The 19,414-nt window shown below is 35.6% G+C and overlaps 1 protein-coding gene across 3 annotated transcripts in view; it reads left to right on the top strand.

Moving 5' to 3' along the window:
- kek5 (kekkon 5) overlaps positions 1–19,414 on the top strand; it is a 574,429-nt gene that overhangs the window by 423,944 nt on the left and 131,071 nt on the right. For all 3 annotated transcript variants that reach the window (XM_065351304.1, XM_065351302.1, XM_065351303.1), the window contains one exon: positions 5,564–5,657. The gene's annotated coding sequence lies outside the window, so the exon portion shown is untranslated. The remainder of the gene's footprint in view (positions 1–5,563; positions 5,658–19,414) is intronic.

Genomic DNA, 19,414 nt, shown 5'->3' with positions numbered 1-19,414 from the left:
ATGAGAAATATATACTTTATTCGTATGTATGTATGTAGTATATGGTATACCACCAAGTCGGTGTACATGGTGTACTGAGGCGTACAGTAGCAAAACATAACGTTGATGTAGCATTGTTCGTAGCCGGATGATTAATGCTTCAGATAAATACGCTATTAAGATAGCACCTGGTAAGTCAACGTTGTAAAAAAAAAATTTTACCTGACGTCGTATTTGCGCGCCTTTTTCCCCTTTCGTTTACCTACTCGCGTTAAGTGGTATAGTTTCACTCGAACAAGTACCATATAGGTAGTATACTTGACGAAGGGGATGAGGATGAGGAAATACGCGTAAAAAAAAACCTCGCGATGCTACACGCCGCATAAATAACACTTTCACCGGGAGAATATATACGACGACGAGGACTTCTCGACGTACACACGATGACATAGGTGGCGTTTAAATAGCTCTTGAAGATTTCAGTTTCAATTAACACCCGCTCTCAGACCCTCGTCGTCTCTTTAGGCGAAAAAAAAGACATAGATTTCACGTGTGCTTCTTCGCTGGTCGCAATTGATGGACAGGCTGGGTATTCAATGCTCAGAATGGGTATCCCCTTTTGACGTTTCATTTCCGTTAGTTCTTGGCGGACGTCCGTGTCCTTTTTTTTACCCATAGAATTGCGACAATCGTGGTGGTTTTTTTCTGCCAGCCTTTTCAGGTGACTCTTTACGAAGGGTGGTTATCCCCACTTAGCGCAGATTTCTTCCTGGAGGAGTATGGTGGTTGGTGGGTGAAGTAAAGGTATCTTTTAATAACGAAATTATTATTATTTTTTTCGTTTACGCGTTTCTACATATTTATATAATATCAAAATGAAAAAATACAAGTATACGAGGAAACGAAACGAGGGGGAAAAATTTTCATAACGCGACTCGATCGATATCTCACGTAGCATATATGACGACGGCGGCGTTTCACGTCCTTTTACCACGCGACGCGAATTTTCATAATATGAAAAAAATTTCCCATTTAAATATTCCATTATATTAATGAATACCGACGAGTTAATTTTTCCATACGTCACATACCTACTGCCAGCTTCACTATTCTCATATGCACAGGTACACGTGATATGTCTGAAATGTTGTGTAATATATTCCTCGTGTAGATATACGTACCTTTACCTCTACCTTTTGCATACCTATTTGTCGCGTATATGCGACTAGATTACCCACGTACTGTTACGCGAGGTTTTTCCAATTGAAAACTCAAACCAAACGTTTTCTGTGTGTCTCAACACCGTACACGAGGTTCATAAATCGTCTCTGCTTTAGGTAGAGTAGAGTACACAGACACACATACTCGTACGTACAGCAGCTTCGTCTTATTTTCTTCCTCGAAACACGTCAATTATTAATCTGCTTCGCCGCTACACCGCCATCTCGAGAAACCATCTTGGCGGTATGTCGGCGGTGGCGGCGAAATCTTACACGATATATTCTCGTGAGAACGACGCCAGTACGCATTTAAGCACCGTCATAGCCGCAAGGTCGCAGTGCATTTGTAATTTTTAATCTAATGCCTTCGAACATGAGCTCGTTTACTCACCTAGTACAATACGATGATGAGGAATTAGCATACGTAAACGTGCAAAGCATAGCATATACTCGTACGTTCATTTTCAATGCTGCAGATAGATACTCATAGCTACGAGAGAGACGAGAATTTGTACCGTATTACTACCGTAATATGTAATGTACGTAGCTATTTGTTGTGAATTTGCCGAGTTCCCGTAATGTAATTCATGACAACGGATTACAACTCGAGGAAGGAGTTGTCGGTGAGAAGATTGATGTTTGAAGCATAGAGAGGTAAAAAGATCTCGATGAGTGTTGCATGAGGTAGGATTTTTCAGGCTGTATTCGGTTTGAGAATTAGCTCAGGCTAATGCTCATAAGGAAATTATAGCTTTCTTGTGTAGATTACTAGATGAAGAAAATGCATTTGATGAAAATATGTACCTAGTATCGCTGGTAGAGATCTGATGAAAATCAAAGATCTGTTTTGGAAACAAAACGCATTCAAGGAGATCGGATCACAACTGCAGTGCCCGACATTGGCATTGGACAAGTTTCAATTTTTTGAGCTTTTCGTTCTTTTTTCATAGATCCTAAAATTTTGAGAGCTTAGCTCCAATAGCTAAGCTAGCTCTTTTTATAGCTCCTGAGATTTTAAGAGAATTGTAATGTTTGAATCTTTCATTCCTCGTATCGGACTTACGAGTGCATTTTATTAAACTCGGCGAACTGTCATTGTTGTTGCGATTTCTTGAACTGCACCAATTCCACCGAGAGCCAATGTGAGCCCCACAGCAAAAATTGAGAGCCTCCTGAAAATTTTCCACGCCCCTCCGTCTTTTAAATTAGGTGTTTTTTTTTCAAAAATTGAGTTCAAAAGTGAGTTGTTCTCAAAACAAGGTTTTTCCACAAGTGAAGAGTACACGGAAAGAACCAGACAAGTCACATTTTTAAGCTTTTGTATTACGGCGTTTTAAAGTGTCAGAATGCTCTCATTTTATAGTGAATTAGAATTTCAACAAACTAATGACTGGAAATATATCACACAACATCCCACAAACACAACTCGAGGCTGAGTAGAAAAAATATGAAGAGATACACCAAATACGAGTTGATAAGTCACTCTTTTCGTGAAAAATTCATGCAAAACACTGAAAAATTAGTGTTTTGCAAGAACTTGAATTCGATGAAAATCAATTATTATGACGAAATGATGAAAAATTTTCTCATTCTAAATAGTTATTAAAGTTGCAATTTTCTTCCTTTTACCTCAGATTTGGTCTCGGCTCATTTCTCTCTCCTTCTCTATATTTTTTTAAAGGTCATTTTTACTTCAAAAAATCGAATTTTTTCAAAATCCGAATGGACTACACTTTTCCACTCCTCAATGTAAATTTAATGCGACCCTAAACTCATTTTTGAAAATTTTCGACTTGTCTGGTTCTTTCCGTGTGGTCTTCAAGTTTTCCCCTAAAAAAGTCTTCCTTCCCCCGCACCCCACCAAATGATAATTTTGTTTTCCAAGAAAAGTTTATTAAAAACGTTTTTTCAAAAAGAAATTTTCTGAAAAAAAATTTTCAGGTTCGAAGTTTTTATTTTTGAAGTTTGAGGTCAAGAACAAAATCTTGTTTTTCGACAAACAAGTTTTGAGGAGAGGTTCTTCTTTTTGTTTTCGGAGAGAGGTTTTCACGAAAGACTTATTTTAAAAGCTGGGTTTAATAGCTTTTGTTCCACAAAGCTTCCATTTTCCTTTCAAAAATTAAGCTTTTAGTTTTTTTTCATTTTTTTTCTTTGAAAATAAAGTTTGCATTTCTTCCCTGAAAATGAAGTTCACAAACTTTTTCAAAAAACGCGGGCCCTGTGGAAAACTTGAGCCTGGAGGTAATTGCCCTATTTAGTCCCCCCTTGTTGGTGGCACTGAACTGCAATCAGTAGATCTAGTCTTTTTACGCAGATTGTCAAATAATCCTCTATCCAGATTGCATGAATCAGAAATCTGGATTAAGCCTGTTACAAATCCAAAATCCTGCATCAGATTACAAAAAATCTCATTTTTAATTGTGAAATAGAATTTTTCAGCATTAAAATGAAATTTTAATCGTTATTTACTTAATCATGTACTGTCAATTTGTTTCTAAACTTGAGTATCACAAAACAGAAACTGATAATAACCAAAATCTATTCAAAATCATGTAAAAAGAACCCGCTGATTTATAAAGTCCGATTTTGAATTTAGGTGAAAAAAAACAGATTTTTTTAAAATTTACAATCCAGATTTTGCAAAATCCAGGGACAAGAATTGAAATTGACTGAAGAACACTACTAGTGAAGTACATGCAGAGAGGAAGGCTTCGATTCTATGTGCCAAATTTGCATTTTTTTTCTCGTTCATTTTTTTATGTGCCGAATTTGTATTTTCCTGAAATGAAATAGAATATGTATGTAGAATTACAGAGCGTGTATGGGAAGCACTGGATTTTTCTTTTAATCGTCTACTACTCTCCCACGAGGTTCGATCAGTAAGTAAACTTTAAACGCGTGCTCTCCATTTCCGTAGTTAAGTAAAATCTACATTGTACCTCTGTGATTTGATCTCTTGTATAAACAACAACCTTTTGTCATATCGATAAACACGGAGAAATAAAATGTGTTTGTGCTCGTTAAATCAATCCGAAATCAATGAGCATTGAGCAGCACCCAACTTTGGACCTAGTGCTTTTGTTTACCTTAATACAATAGATAATATTATACATTTGACGGTTGCTGAAAGAAGCTAGTCACTGTACCAGACCTATGGTTAATATAAAGTCAAGTTGAATAGGCAGAGGTACGTCGTCAGTGGTCGGTCGCGTCACCCAGACTATGTTTACTTCTCGAAAAATATCAATTAATTTTATCGAGTAAATGAGTCGATTCGTAGAACTCTGCTACATTTCTACGAATTGAATTAAACAATAAAGTCTAGACTTCTAAAATGGAGAATTTCAAGATTACAAATTCTCCAGTGTTTGAAAAACAAAAAAAAAACATTTTGTTTCTTTGAGATTATTCTTTCATAGACATTTTTTGTTATAATTCCACTTGTTGTATGTAGTATTTTTTCCTCGCTTTCCGGTTCATTTTAGTATTTTAGGGTGTGAGTATAAGTATTGTTTTCCTCCGAACAATGCAAAAGTGGAAGAAAAGACGAATAAAAAAAAAGTGGAATTTAAAAAATATTTCGTCGCTTCGTCATCCCTAATTCTAAGAAAAATACTGTTTAAATAGATGCTCGGAGGTGGTAGTTTTGAGAGGAAATCGGTTGTAAAAAAAAAAAGAAAGCGGACGGGTGATCGAGAGTGAACAATGTGTAAGGGCAGAAAGAACACAATACAATAAGGATTCAGGACAGAAATGGAGGAATGACCTGTGTGAACTCGGAGATGTTACTTGGAAACAGGCTAAAAAGGCTTTGGCTTAAACTTAAACATAGCGTTATAGGCGTGTAGTAATTTACAATAGAGAATGGATTCCTGTTTAAGAAAACCTAGCAGTTGGTGTAAGACAAAACTTTTCTTCTATAGAGATTTCAAGTTTTTGTGTAATTTTCACGTGGGTGTAATTCGATTTATTCCTACGTGTAGCATGGCACGAAAAATACTCAAAAAGTCGAAAATAATTATTCCCTGCGAATGCCGATTGAGGTTAATTCAATGAGAAAATATCCGGGCTTTGAAATTGGAAATAATATAATTTTTTACGATACGTAAATTGAAATTTGAGTGAAGTAATGTTTTTTGTGCAGAAAATGGAAAAGGGTGTTGTGTAATTTTATGGGTGAAAATTAATTGCTGAGAAAAACATGTCGTTGATATTTTTGAAATTTAATCATTTTCTATAAAATGCATTTATCGATACTTACAGAGAAAAAGTTGTGCAAGTGCATCTTAGATGCATTTTGTGAAGCTTGATTTTTAGATTCCCTGCTAATTTTTTAACATTCCGTTTTTTTTTCTGAATTTCAGGACGATTTTGATCGATTTCCGAAAAAACTTTGGTATGATATCTCCAAGTTCAATGGATTTCCAGACAATTTCGATTCGATTCGATTTTCTAGAGGTAAGAGCTAAGTGCACTTCTTATTAACATCGAGTGGAACAGAGAATTTGAGAATTTTTTGGGAGAAATGTCCAATTTCTAAATTATTTAAATTTAAAGGAGCCAGAAGTTCCTTTTTCAACTTGGGAACTGTTCCTCGATGGTTTATTGTATGCGAATTGTAATTTAAAGTAGATTCAGATATCACCCCCCTCCTTGACACACTCTGAAAATAAATACATCTGTTTTCCTCTCCATATGAAGTTAAAATTTGCGAAAAACTTATTTTTAACAAAAATTGAAAGATAAAATGCGTATTAGGATCAAAATATCGTTAAAATGACATTGAAAGGACACCTCTAGGTCTCAGGAAAAAGGCAAAGCACACCATAGACTCTTGCTCGGCGTATTCTGAGATTCGGTGGAAATCTTATTGCGTCTGGTACTCGCAGAACGAGCATTAAATCTGTGTTATTAAAGTTGCTTAGACGATTTCAGAGCTTTACGACAGACTCGCCGTGTTGACCGAATTATAAAGCTGAGTAAGCCAGAGAGAGATACACTTATGTATATTGGAGTAAACATAGGGGGATGGGCTGTACATAGGTCTACATGCCATAAACGAGCATCCAAAAAGAAGTGAAATACAGGGAGCAGAGGTGCTGCGGGAAGCGATACGCTTCGATATTGTCCACTTTACTGGAGCGTTATGAGGTTACGTCCGAGAGGTATTGTTTATGGGATTAGCGACGCCGATTTTAGAACACCTGCTTCGTTTAACGAGTCCGTCGCGTACGCATTTTACTCGTATTGGTAAAATTGAATGTAACCCCTTGGCGACCATGTATCTTGCTTTATATCTTATTACCGGGCCGATTATTTGGCTAATACTGTACGTTTTACGCTTCGCAACATTTATCGCAAATGCCCAACCTGGGTTTCCAAAACCATACCTACTCGTACACACCTACCTATACATAGGTAATGCTACTTGTATGTACTGTTTGGTGGCCTAGTGAAGGTATTTAGAGATATGGGTGTCATATCCTCATTGCTTTCCTCAGCTTTGGATTCGGTTTCCTCTTCTCCGCATCTTTCTCAAACTCTGCTGAGAAGCGTAAAACACATCAAAAAGGTTTCTTTCACCGTTGTAAATGCAAATAGTATGTTTGCTAGTTTTGAAACGCGTTTTAATTTGCTTTGTAATAGGCATAGTTTCGAGCAAGTTTGGCGGTATAAGATTTCGCGTATGTGTATTTACTGGTACGAATATCAAGGGGGTAGCTGCTTAGCCTATCCAGAGCACCTACACGTATGTAACTAGCGGCGTTGCGGCGTAAGTGAAGTTGATATGATGTGATTCCACTTCCTAGATGAAGTTTTTACGCCTTTGAATGCAAATGAACGCGAGTCAACTTTGCGCTCGGCGACAATTTATGCGTAGAAAAAAACTTTCATCTGAGCAATATCTTCGAGATACGAGTGTATACTTACTTACACGCGAAACGAGACTAAATACGCGCCAAGTTTCATTTGATACTGTTCGCTTTTTCCTATTTGTACTACAGTGTAAGAAATCGCGACCTCGTGGCTTCTTTGGTGTCTAATTTTGCCCTGTAGAAAACTCTACGACGCAGAGTTTTCTCGTAAAATAAATACAAAATTTGATGAAAGAAGTTTTAGGGGGAAAAATCAACCATTATGATATGTTTTATCGAGTACCTATTCGTTATTTTCTGCTTTAGGTACCTTTTAGACATTCTCGGTGAAAAACGAGATCTGATTACGCATCTATTATGCTACGAAACCGAATTTTATTCTGAATTTGTAATCGCTTCGAAACTCCATTGTTTTACGATCCTGAAAAATTCTTCGATCCGCTTTTTAAAAAGCTGCTCTCGTGGCGTAAAATAAACTAACTTTTGTCCCAACTGAGTCACGAAAATACTTTCCTTATTGTTTTCAACTGTGAAAATTGAAAAAAATGATCTCTAAATTGGTCATATTTGAAGAACTTTTAGTGAAATCAATCAGCGATTGGTATTTCTTGACAACAACTGGATAAATGGCGAACAGGGATAGATTCCGATGAATCTTAGCTGGAGCTTTGGGGGAAAACCTATTGTAATAAGGGTGAAATTTCATAAATTTTCATTTCTTAAAACACCTATGTGCTCGCTAAAAATGTTGAGTAATTTTGATTCAAAGTCTTTGAAATTTGAATTGAAATTGCTCGAAATTTTCAGCGAGCGCATGGGTGTTTTGAAAAATAAAAATGTGCGTGTTGAAAGTTGAAAAAAAATGTTGAAAGCAACCAATAAGCTACTAGCAAAGCAAAAGCAAAAACCCTCTTGCGATCAAGACTTCTTCACCGATCATCTTTCGTAAATACTGGTATTTTTGTGAAGTACTAGTGATCTTGTCAAAATTCTAGTTTTTCTTTTGACTCGCTGGTAAATTTTAGCAGATTGATAGTTTCTGTTAAATTACTGGTGACTTCATGCAATTTACTAGTTATTTGACGTAAATTGTTGGAATCTTTTGGTAAATTACTTGTAATTGTTAGTACCCGAGTTGTGGTTGCTGATTGATGTGACGCTTCAGGGTCTGTCTTGGATGCTTGCATTTAAAACTTGGGGGAAAATTTGTTCAATTTTTGATATCATGGCAGACTTTTGAAAATTTAAATAAAATTTGACCAATTTTTAATATTTTGTCTGACTTTTTGAAATTTAGAAAAAATTGATCAATTGGCAAAATGGCATCATGCTAAAAAAAAAAAATGATTTTCTGTGACATTCCATCAGACTTTTGAAAACTTGAAAAATCCCTTTCATTTTCCAAATGAATAATTGGAAATTTATTCCAGATGACCTTTTTCACTATCGTTATTAGGATTCTTTTCTAATGAATTTTTCAAAAAGTACTTTTGACCAATGTTTTTAACTCATGATGTAGAATTATTTTTGAAAAAAAAAATCAATTTATGTTCATTTGTTTTGATGGAAATGAAGCATTTGAGCTTTTTCAAAATTTTCATTTTCCAAAACGATTTACCTATCTTTGAATGTTCACCTTCTTTGTGATTCGATCAGTTGAGCGGGGTACCCTATTGCACCCTTTAAAACAATTTGTTTCCCCAACACGGAAGGAAACCTATATAGAGAACTTCCAAAGGGTTAAGCAAAATACACAAATTTTTAATATTTAATCATTTGTGTTGCTAGAAACGATCAACTCTGCCAGCTAAATGATGATAAAAGCAAAGCAAAATCTCTCTTGCAATCAGCAAACAGCTACTTACTACTTAACTTCAGATTTCTGTAGGATCGTCTTCATGGTGATGCGATGAGATATCATTGTGGAAACTTGCGATATTTTCAACCATTGAATCCTTATAATTGTTACCTATGACTCTATGAGTGTATAAATAAAAACAGATGGCTGCAGAGAATGAAAGCAAACGCCTAGTAGAATCAATAATTCACATCGCGGATATATGTACGTATTCCTCAAAATACAGTGCTAAAATATGACAAAAAACAGATGGAATGTCACACTATTTTTCCTCTTTTCACGCACCATTCTTCGTTTCAATGAAATGACTCATTATCCGAAAAGCTATTGTTATCAGATAATCAGCGTCCATGTACTAATGACTATTATCAGTTGTCTACGTCTCTTCTCTTCCGCACCATGAATGAAATTCCACAACAAATCTATCATCCATTGGCGAGAATAAGAAATTTAAACATGTATCTTGTCTGGTATCAACTTACTGGAGATCAGTTTGTTACAGGACAAAAGACGCCTAAATGCATCGACACTTATTCATTATAAAATTCCGACGTTACTACGTTGCCTCCCCTCGTAGCCAAAGGCATCTCCGCTTGACCATTTCTTTCATTCGAGTAGAAACAATTGAAATTAATAGTTCTTTTTCACGACCGCCCTCTTCTGTTTTCTCATTCCAACAATATCCCTCACGCTGTATAAGAAAATCTACAAAATTCGTCTTTTTCGAAACAGTCATTCAGAATCTCAACGTGGCGCCTTTATTCGCAATATCTTCCCTGTTAGGATCATCTTTTACACACGAAGTTTTGAATAAAGAAAAACTTGACCTGAAATATTTCACGCGATAATTAAAATGGAAAAAAACCCTCGCCACGAACACGCACCAGGCCACGCAACGAATCCGGAAACAAAGTTCCCTTTTTTTCAAAATTCTCTAGGCTCGTTGCTGGCATTGGACGAAATCCAAATCTCTTTTTAACAGCTAATCGTTTCCTTTCTGTGTCCGGAAAATCATTCAAATTGGCCAAATTTATATTTCTACGGTATTCAACTCCTCGTACAGCACGAGTTAAGAGAGAACTACGTAATACGTATACAGTTTCACGCTGCTGCGAAAAAAAAATCGCATTTTTCCCTATTGTAGTATACGCAAATAATACCTCTGTACGCTCGGCGGTGGTCGTGGAAATGAGGAAAAAACCTCGTAGTATTAATTATAATTTGAAAATTACCGGGTCGCGAGAGAGTCCAGCAACACTGGGTCGACTATTTAACGAATATTTATATTCGTTGGTTACTTTTTTTTATGTTTTTCAAATGAAAACATCACGAGTTGCATTTTCCATTGGCGATATTTCGCGTTACTTGTCACACACGTGTTCTTTTGGCAAGTGTGTTTCTTTATTAATCGCACTCGGAACGTAAAAACAAAACATTGAATCATCACGCGATAAAATGAAAAAGAAGCGAATTTATTTAATTGGCGTAATTCAACTCTCAAGGGAATACCGTACATAAGTTGATAATTTCTGCCAGTTCCCATAAATAGGACCAATTCAACAATAATCGTTCGAGTCCGAACAAAGATGAAATGAAACCAGGCAACCAGGCTGCTGAAAATTTCGACCAATAAAAAATCTCGAAATTCGTGAAACATACCTCGATGTATAATTATTATATACCGATGTGATTCAAGATCTCGAACACCATCACCATCACCATCCGGTAGATACTCGTATAAATAAAGGTAACATCGGCGAGTTAACAACACAATGCGTCATCATAATCCGTGAACTTGAACCAATACCTGGAACAGGAGAAGGAAAAGAACGCGTTTAGTTTCAACTTATATGTGTATTCGATTCTTGTACCTTGTGAAAAAAAACAAAGCTAATACGCGGCGCGAAAAAAAAACACAAATTTACAAAACGACTGAAAAATCATTTTTATATTTTTCATCATTATATCGCTATTGAGTATTGTTTGAAAAATAATCTTCTTCCTCGTTTTTTCCTCATTTCTCCACTTTTACTAAAAAATGCTATTTGTCGATTTTGTTGTTGCGTTTTTTATTCCTAATATTCCTTTTTTTTCCTCGTTCCGCTTGCTCAGTGAAACGTGTAAATTTGATTCGAAGAAAAAAATGACAAATCGTTTATTTTTATTCGAATCACCTAAACGGTTCGAGTACTTTGTACCAATGTAATATTTTGACGGCGCGGTATCAGTCGACTGACCTTATAACTAATTAAAACAAGTGTACGTATTTCTGCGAAGATGAAAAATTAGCACACTCGTATCATCGTTCGTGACATTAATTATATTTCCACTTTTGATCTCTTCATATCAAAATTAATTATGATTTTTACCCCGCGTGTGTAACTTTCCAAGAATGTAAATTCGTGAAAAAATTAATTTTTATCAAGCTGTGTTGGTGGAAAACCCATTGCATTGAAAGATTGCGAGAATTTGAAATTAAGTTAGCTCGTTTAATTAGGGAACCCCCATTTCACCGAATAAAACGGACAGTAAATGCCTTACTTTTGCATTATTTTGAGCAAATATATATCTAATATATTTGTATCTGTTTACGATTATCTCATCTCGAAAAGATGAAGCATCAAAACGTAAAATTTTTCGTTGCATTTTTTATTTTCACGAGTTTCTATCCAATTTTTTTTGAAAATTTGATAGCTTATGAGGTTGAAGGTATCATCGTGTCCCTTACAAGGAAACCTTTATAGTCAATCAACTACAATTGAGCTGAAATTCGGCTTTTTGATAGCGCTTGTTATGCAGACCTCAGAACCAAATTTCGAGCTATCAAAGTTAATTTTTCAATTTTTTTGGAAAATTTTTGAAAACGTAAACAGTTTATTGGTGAATAATTTTCCTCAAAAATGGTGATTGGTGAGATTTGGAGATGGAAAAACCGAAAATCCGTTAATATGCCAACATCGACCCCCCCCCCCCCCCCCATCGATTGTCACCATTTTCGAGCTGATTTGAAACTTCCAGCAAAATTGACTTTTCACCAGCAATTTCAAATTGCTCCAGAAGACGTTATCAGCTTCGAATGTTGAAAATTCAATCCTGTCATAAGTTCGACATCCCGCATTGATTAAGGCAGGTGAATTAGAATTCCAAAGCGACAGGTTGAAAAATGTATTTCTCACAATTGATCTGAAGCCTCTAGTAGAGGTAAATGATTTCGAATGTTTTCAAATCTTGAAATTTTCAGATTGTAAAAAAATGCCTTTTTTCAACCTGTCACCTCGGATTTGCGATTCACCTGCCCCAATCGATTCGGAAAGTCGAACTATGACAGGATTGAATTTTCAGCGATCTAAGTTGATCACAACGCCTTGTGAAAGAATTTTGAAATCGCTGGAAAAAAATCGATTTTTGCGGGAGACTCCCAGATGGTGGCACTAGATGGTGTCGACTTATATAGAAACTGATTTTAAGGCTTTCATCTGTACATAATATATTTACTATTTAGTATTTTTGTAGACATAATTAATTATTTCACTATTTCCGCCATTTTCAAAAATTCGTTGAAAATTGTTAAGAAAGTTTCAGAAAAATACAAAAAAATGGCAAATTTACCTACTTACTTACTTGTTGATATCGTCTGTTGGGTCTCTATGGGCCATGTGTAACCATCGGATTCGAAAACGATCATTTTGAGACTATTCTGGAGCCCTTTCAACAAGTTTTTAATTTTCTCTCGGATCAATAGCGTATAGCCAACGATTTTTTCAGATGTTACAATTTTTATTACGAATGTTCTTTTGTATTGGAAATTTTTGAGACTTAACTTCTGCGTTTTTTCGAGGCCTTAGTAGTGCATTTAATTACAAGTGCAATTTATGGATACAAGGTCTCAAATCCTCCCCCCCCTCCCCAAAAAAAAAGTACTTACAACCTTGATGTGTGAAGTGCTGGTTTTACTACTACTAAGTACATGAAAAACAGAATTATATGAGTGTAGTATAAGGGAAATCTGCTTCTTTATCAAATTTATCAAAAATCCAGCATTTTTCCAATCTGACTTAAAATTTTCAATTTTTCCCCTTTCTTTGTAAAATTTTGAAAAAAAAAGTGTTGTTTTTTGCACCTGACTGATGAAGAAATGAATGGGGTGCTTTGAATTTTGAAAATAAAATTCCAGATTTTCAAACCAAATTTGCTTCTCCACTTTTGGTTTGAAATCATCAGTAATGACTAATGAGGCATTCTATGTATTACAAATTCTAATGTAGGGTTTTGCATATGTTTGCTCGCTCTCCTCATTTTTATCTGATTTATACGCTCTACGAAAACCAAAAAATTACGCATCAGTACCAATAATTCCCATGATGACCAACGACTGCTAATAATCCACTACGAACTGTTATCGTCAAAATACCGGAAACGAATTAATATTCTGGCTCACACATGTGTTGGAATCATTCGCCAAATAGTCGCACCCATCTGTCCACACACTGCTATTGCTACTTGATAAGAGCTTTCCAAAAAAAAAGCCTTAGTCATAGAATCAATATGATTATGAAGAAGAGTGCTTCTTTTTCTATAGTTAAATATGTATGTATGCGTTGTGAAGATAGATAAACTGTTGGATCCCAAGTCACAACTAAAAAAAGAAAGAAGAAAGAGAAAAAATATAAATCAAAGGAAGTAGCATCCTTATTATCGTATAATTACAATTTTTCAACGCTATAAGTCGACCCTGTAGATTCTCATAAAATGAAAGAATATACGGTATACACAGAAATATACGACAACCTCGTATATCGTAGAAAAAGTAGTCGTTCGCGTAATACGATATTAATTATGCCATATAACTTCAACGTTTTATAAAAATCAACTCGTTATTTACTGCTGATTTTTACTCACCCAACTCAACTTTCGGGATTGGTTTACATAGATATCAAAAATAAAGAAAAAACTCAACCTAGATTTTCCTGCTTTGCCAAACATTATGAGATAATGCTATTAAATGCTCTGTCGGTTTACCTTTATTTAAAATAGTCTTACGAGTATGTGGAATAAAAAAACCATACCTATGGATAGATAATCATGGCTGTATGCTTCATCAACACAGCGAGTCTCTGTCGGATACAGAATTCCTGACGCGAGAATAGTACTAATACTTGTAGAGTTTTAATCATCCCTCAGGGGTTCTATACATAAATACATCGGCGGCGTTTAAAAATCACGCTTTAATTCAATACCAGATAACTAGTTTTTTTTTTGCTCGAATGCTCGATGCTAGGATCCTCTATGCACCGTACCAGTTCTGGTATTTTGTATTGACCGCGCGCTGTACACAATGCCAGTTTGCCAGAGCTTCATTCTGTGGTTGGAAATTCGTGAGATGAGCTGAGCTGCTCGTCTTAGATGAATAAAATAACAACATTATGGTATCATCATCGCCAAAACCGTCGATTTCAATCTCGGGTTTAACTTTTTAGTGCTTATATTATGTCTAGGGAAGAGACATACCAGGGACTGGTGCATCCTTATTCGATACCTTTTATGTGCCGAAGTCGTCGAGTAAATTATTACACCATTTTGTCGGATATTTAGCCGTTGAAAAATCAATCAACTAGCGACGTCATCTAACCCATACAGAAAGGATCAGGCTATTAAAATCGTGGGTATCTAGTGAATGATCCAGACTGCAGAGTTCCCATCCCTTGTTCACTATCAAATAAATAAGGTGAACTTGAAGAGCTGTACTGTATGTACGTCCTGCTGAGTAAACTCGAATTCTTTCAACCATATGCACGAATCGATGAAAAATCATTCGCCAAAATACACCAGCTATACGTACTTCAGACGAACAACTTGTACCATACAACATGTTTACCACCATGCTCGTTCGCATTTATTATATTACATATATCTAGTCTTGTCGTATATTCGCAACATAAGCTACTCCTAAAGATACAGGTTCATTCACATTTTACCACTGTGTATCGCGTCATTCACGCCTAATTTCAATGGTTGTTAGCGCAGGTGCTTGAATTATGGCGAAACATTTAGTATAAAGATAGTTTCTCAGTCAGTCAGCGACCATCTTTATTTTTTTTTAAGTCTCTCTCAATTCGTATAGCGTTGTTTTTTTCTGTCAATCAGCAGTAGAGATCTCCTGGGATCCGCGCAGTGCACGCTGTAGTAGAATCGAGAGATGTGATTTTTCTCCATTCTTCTCTCTCTTGTGTTGTCTTACGTTAGATTAAGCCTACGTTTGTTTTAAATCGTCAAGTGCTCGATTTGCGTATGTGGCTATACTTACGACGAGCTAATGTGAACTGGAAATTGAAGAATGGTTGAATTGAAACAAAGGGAATGAGCATGGTGCACAGTATGCAGTCTTTGAGGGTACTAGTACCAGTGTAAATATGAGAAGGACTTAGTATTTACACTGAAAGAAGCTCACTCGCAGAATGTTAGATGAATTGTTTGATCTATCATTGATTTTTTTTCTGTTTTGAAACGATGACCGAAAAGTTTTCAATGTTGCTGTTCGACTAGGATTTTTGAATTAGAAAGTGGGCATTAGCGGAGCCTCTATACTTAAATTGAGCATTTCGAATCACTTCTTGAGGAGAGGTTGAATTCTTTCTGATGGTTTTTGTCGGTGAGTGACTCGATAGAATTCAATGTATTTTAAATCATAGAGATTTGTGATGGAAAAATACATTATGTACTTCTTTCTAAAAGTCAATTTTCCGTGATGAAAATTTTCATTTTTTTTCAGGGCTCGTACTATAATAATTTTTAGTTGTTTTTTAAAAATTTTGATTACCAAATTTACTGGTTTTTTTTTTTAATTTTTATCAATTCAAATTTCTCCTCATTTTGGTAAAGCTTTTGTTTATGAAAAAAAGAAAAAAATGTTAATCGTAATATCAGCAAGTGAACAATGATGAAAGTTTATTCACTTCTTTATTCTTTTCCAACTGGTTGCATTCATTTTTCAGCTTTTTTACGGTTACAAAGCCCTCCTTTGGGTAAAATTTTTCTGCCAAAAACAGCAAAAAGTCCCCGGTTTTCAAAGATTGCTGAAAAGTGTTGTTTTTTTTGCCACAAATTTCTAATTGCAAGAAATTTCCAGTGTCTTGCTTTTTTTCAGAAATTGTACAAAAGTTTTGCTTTACCTTATTGTTGTAATTTCTCCAAAATTGTACATTATATGTCTTGCTATTTCCATGAGTCTCACTTTTTCGACAGAAGTTGCAATATGATTGTAATTTTCAAAAAAACACGCTTTTTGGCAAAAATTGTCAAAAGTTCCGGATTTTTATCATTTGCAAATAATTTTGCTTTTTTCCAAAAATTTCTTGAAAGTCTTTTTTGCCAAAAAATTGCCAAAAAAGCTCTAATTTTTGCTAAAAATTGGCAAAATTTCTTATTTTTATGTCAAAAATTGCTAAAAAGTTGCGAAATATTCTCTTCTCTTTTCTGATAAAAAATTTGAGTAAAGTATCATGTTTTTGCCAGTCATTGCCAAAAAGTCCATTTCTTATATTTTTTAATGAAACGTTCTGGCTTTTTTGTGATTTTTTTTTCAATATGTAGGTATTAAAATGTTTTGCTCACGTCTTGTAACGTTTTTTGGTTATTTTTTTGAAAAAATTTTTTGGGTTACTGAAATTACGTTTTTTTTTGCAAAACATTGAGTACGAGTGCGGTTTTTTCAAAATAATATGAGCGAAAACTTGATGGATTTTTTCGAGTTATTGAAGTTGGCAACAGTGGCTAAAAATAGTGCCAGCATTCCAGGATACTTACCTCTTGTTTCAGAAATGATATCTTTCAATGTTTTCGCATAATTTTTGGGTAATATTCGAGAAGAAAATATTTTTATGACACGAATTTACCCAAAAATAAGCGATTTGCAAATTTCCATCTTCTCTGTAGAACCCTAAAAATGGTCTTGGATTTCAACGGCAACAGCCTTGGTCGACGCAGAATCTCAAATTATTTACCTATCTTTTGAATTGAGCCATTTTTGCTATCAAAACAGGTTGAGTTGGGGCTAGAGCGAAAAAACCGAATTTTTTCGAAAATATCTCATCTTTGAGGACCCATATTACCCCTTCAGGGATGTCTCCGGAGCTAAACTGGGGGGGGGGGGGTAGGGGGGTGATTTTCAACTCGAAATGAAGGTTTTCACCAAATTTGGTAAAAATCCTTCGATATTTTTTTTCGCGGATAATGAGCATTTGAGCTTGTCATGCTATTGGCTATCTTTTCACACTGCATGTGTAATGAATTAAGTAGGTACGATTCGCCTTCCTTGATTTATATTTTATTTTTACATACTCAATTCTTCCGCGTTTATTCAAACAACTATTCAATACATTCTGGCGATAAATTTGTTTGCAATCTAAACGTACACAGTACAAACATCACATCGTATGTATGTACATTCTATCTGCATCGGAAATAAACTCCGGTGTCATATTTCTTTCATCGTATATGTCGCGATAGACTGCACATGGCCTAGTAACCGTTGACACGAAGTTAACCGTTTAATTTGCTAACACCTTGGAAATTCGATTACCTGAGTGATCGTGTCATCGAACGGAAATTAACACCTAAAACTAAACAAAAAAGAAATCAATCCGCGATTCATCCGGATGGAAAAATCGTATTAAAACGGCAGCGGCGCGGCGATTAAAACGCAACGCCATCGTCATGCCACTGAGGCTATTAACACGAGCAACATCATCGACAATTACACGTGTATTACGGGCTCGATTTGATTGCCATTTGTATTAACTAATATTTAATGGGCTAAACGGCTAAATAGCGTTCATTAATGAGGTTCTTGTTCTGTCGGTGTGCGTCGATACATTAGATAATGACGACCTCTGTCACACTAACCCCGATCATTTGTCACTTGACGCGAGCACATTAACTAGTCGACGAGTCGTATAAGTAAGAGCGAAAAGGATGAAGAAGAGAAAAAAACCGGGACCCGGAGAGACCTGTCAACCGCTAACGAATATTTTCATCTCGTTTCAGGTCTCCCTCTGGTTTTGTAAAATGCATAGCTGGGGTACCTAGTAGACGTACCGATGATGATGATTATGATGATGAAGGGGGATGGTCGTGCGGCGTAATCGGGTGCATTTGTTTGTTCGAGTGTACTTTACGGAGAGCGCAGACCATCGAATTATGTGGTCCTACAAGCGATCGTATTACCTATTCTTGGAACACGTCCTGTTATTCAACACTGATTATTCGTGTTTATTGAGTAATATACTAGAATTGTGCGAGTTTAATTAATACATTTATATAGGTTGGTACGATTACGATTGCCTCAATTCTTGAATTAAAGCTTAAAGCCGTAGCCGCGTGACCACGTACGTATAGTCGAATGGTTTTACAATCGAGGCATTTTGGGCGGTCTCGTCGTGAAACGAGTTGAAAAGGTCGGATTTTCTCAGCAAATTAACGTTGTGCAGATGAGGGTTTGTCGTTCCGAATTGATTTTGTCCAAATCGTCTATTCATACGTACCGATATATTATTAGAAATCGATCACATGACCGATATATTTACAATAAGTAGGCTGTGAGAAAAAAAATCCAGAGTTGGGTGAGTTGTAATCCCTCAGTACTTTGAATATTTTTTCCTTCGTTTTTCATTATTGTTCGAATGTTTCCGTTTTTTTCGACATCCGTGACAAGACGCGAAGAGAGTAAGTATTTATTTTATTTTCCATAGTCCATTAGTTGAAGGAGTATAGAAATATATAAAAAAGTAAGGTTTTATTATCGCTCAATATGGTTCTTGTTTGTTTTTTAAATTTACAATGTGTATTGTTCTAATTTGGGTTTTTACAAAGAGGGCCGAAAATCAGTGAAGGAGTGATTGAGAAAGATGAAAGGTCAAACTGTGGTTATAAAACTGTTATCAGCTTGTCTCGTGACTTTTTTGTGCTGAAGATGAAAGGTAACTAAGAACAAAAAATAAAAAAAAATAACTCACTATCTTTCCTCTTTTTTCAACTTCTGCGTTAGTGTCGATAGTGTCGATTAACGCGGTAGATTGCAAAAAAAAAGAGAAAATAATGATAAAAATAAAGGGTCGAAGGATATAGACCAAATTTAATGAAGACCTTCATTTTGAGTTGAAAGTCACTCATAAACAATTTTAGATCCGTAGGTGCTCCTAAAAGAGACATAAAGATCCTAAGGAAGAGGGAATTTCTCAAAAAATCGCGGTTTTTTGCACTAACGCTTACCCAACCTGTTTTAAGGGAAACGACTCAGTTTCAAAAGATAGTATTAGTATTTGGGATTCTGTATCGACTTAGACCATTACCATTAAAATTCAAGACTACTTTTAGGATCTATTGGACGGTTGAAAATTTGAAATCGCTTATTTGAGGGAGAATTCGTGTTTTTAAAAATACTCTCTTCTCAAATATTTCGCATTAATAATGTGCTAAAATACCGC

This window comes from Planococcus citri, chromosome 2 (genome assembly GCF_950023065.1).
Source record: "Planococcus citri chromosome 2, ihPlaCitr1.1, whole genome shotgun sequence".
In the NCBI taxonomy this organism is placed as follows: Eukaryota; Metazoa; Arthropoda; class Insecta; order Hemiptera; family Pseudococcidae; genus Planococcus; species Planococcus citri.
The sequence above is the reverse complement of the archived record's forward strand: the minus strand, read 5'-3'. Positions and strand labels throughout refer to the sequence as shown.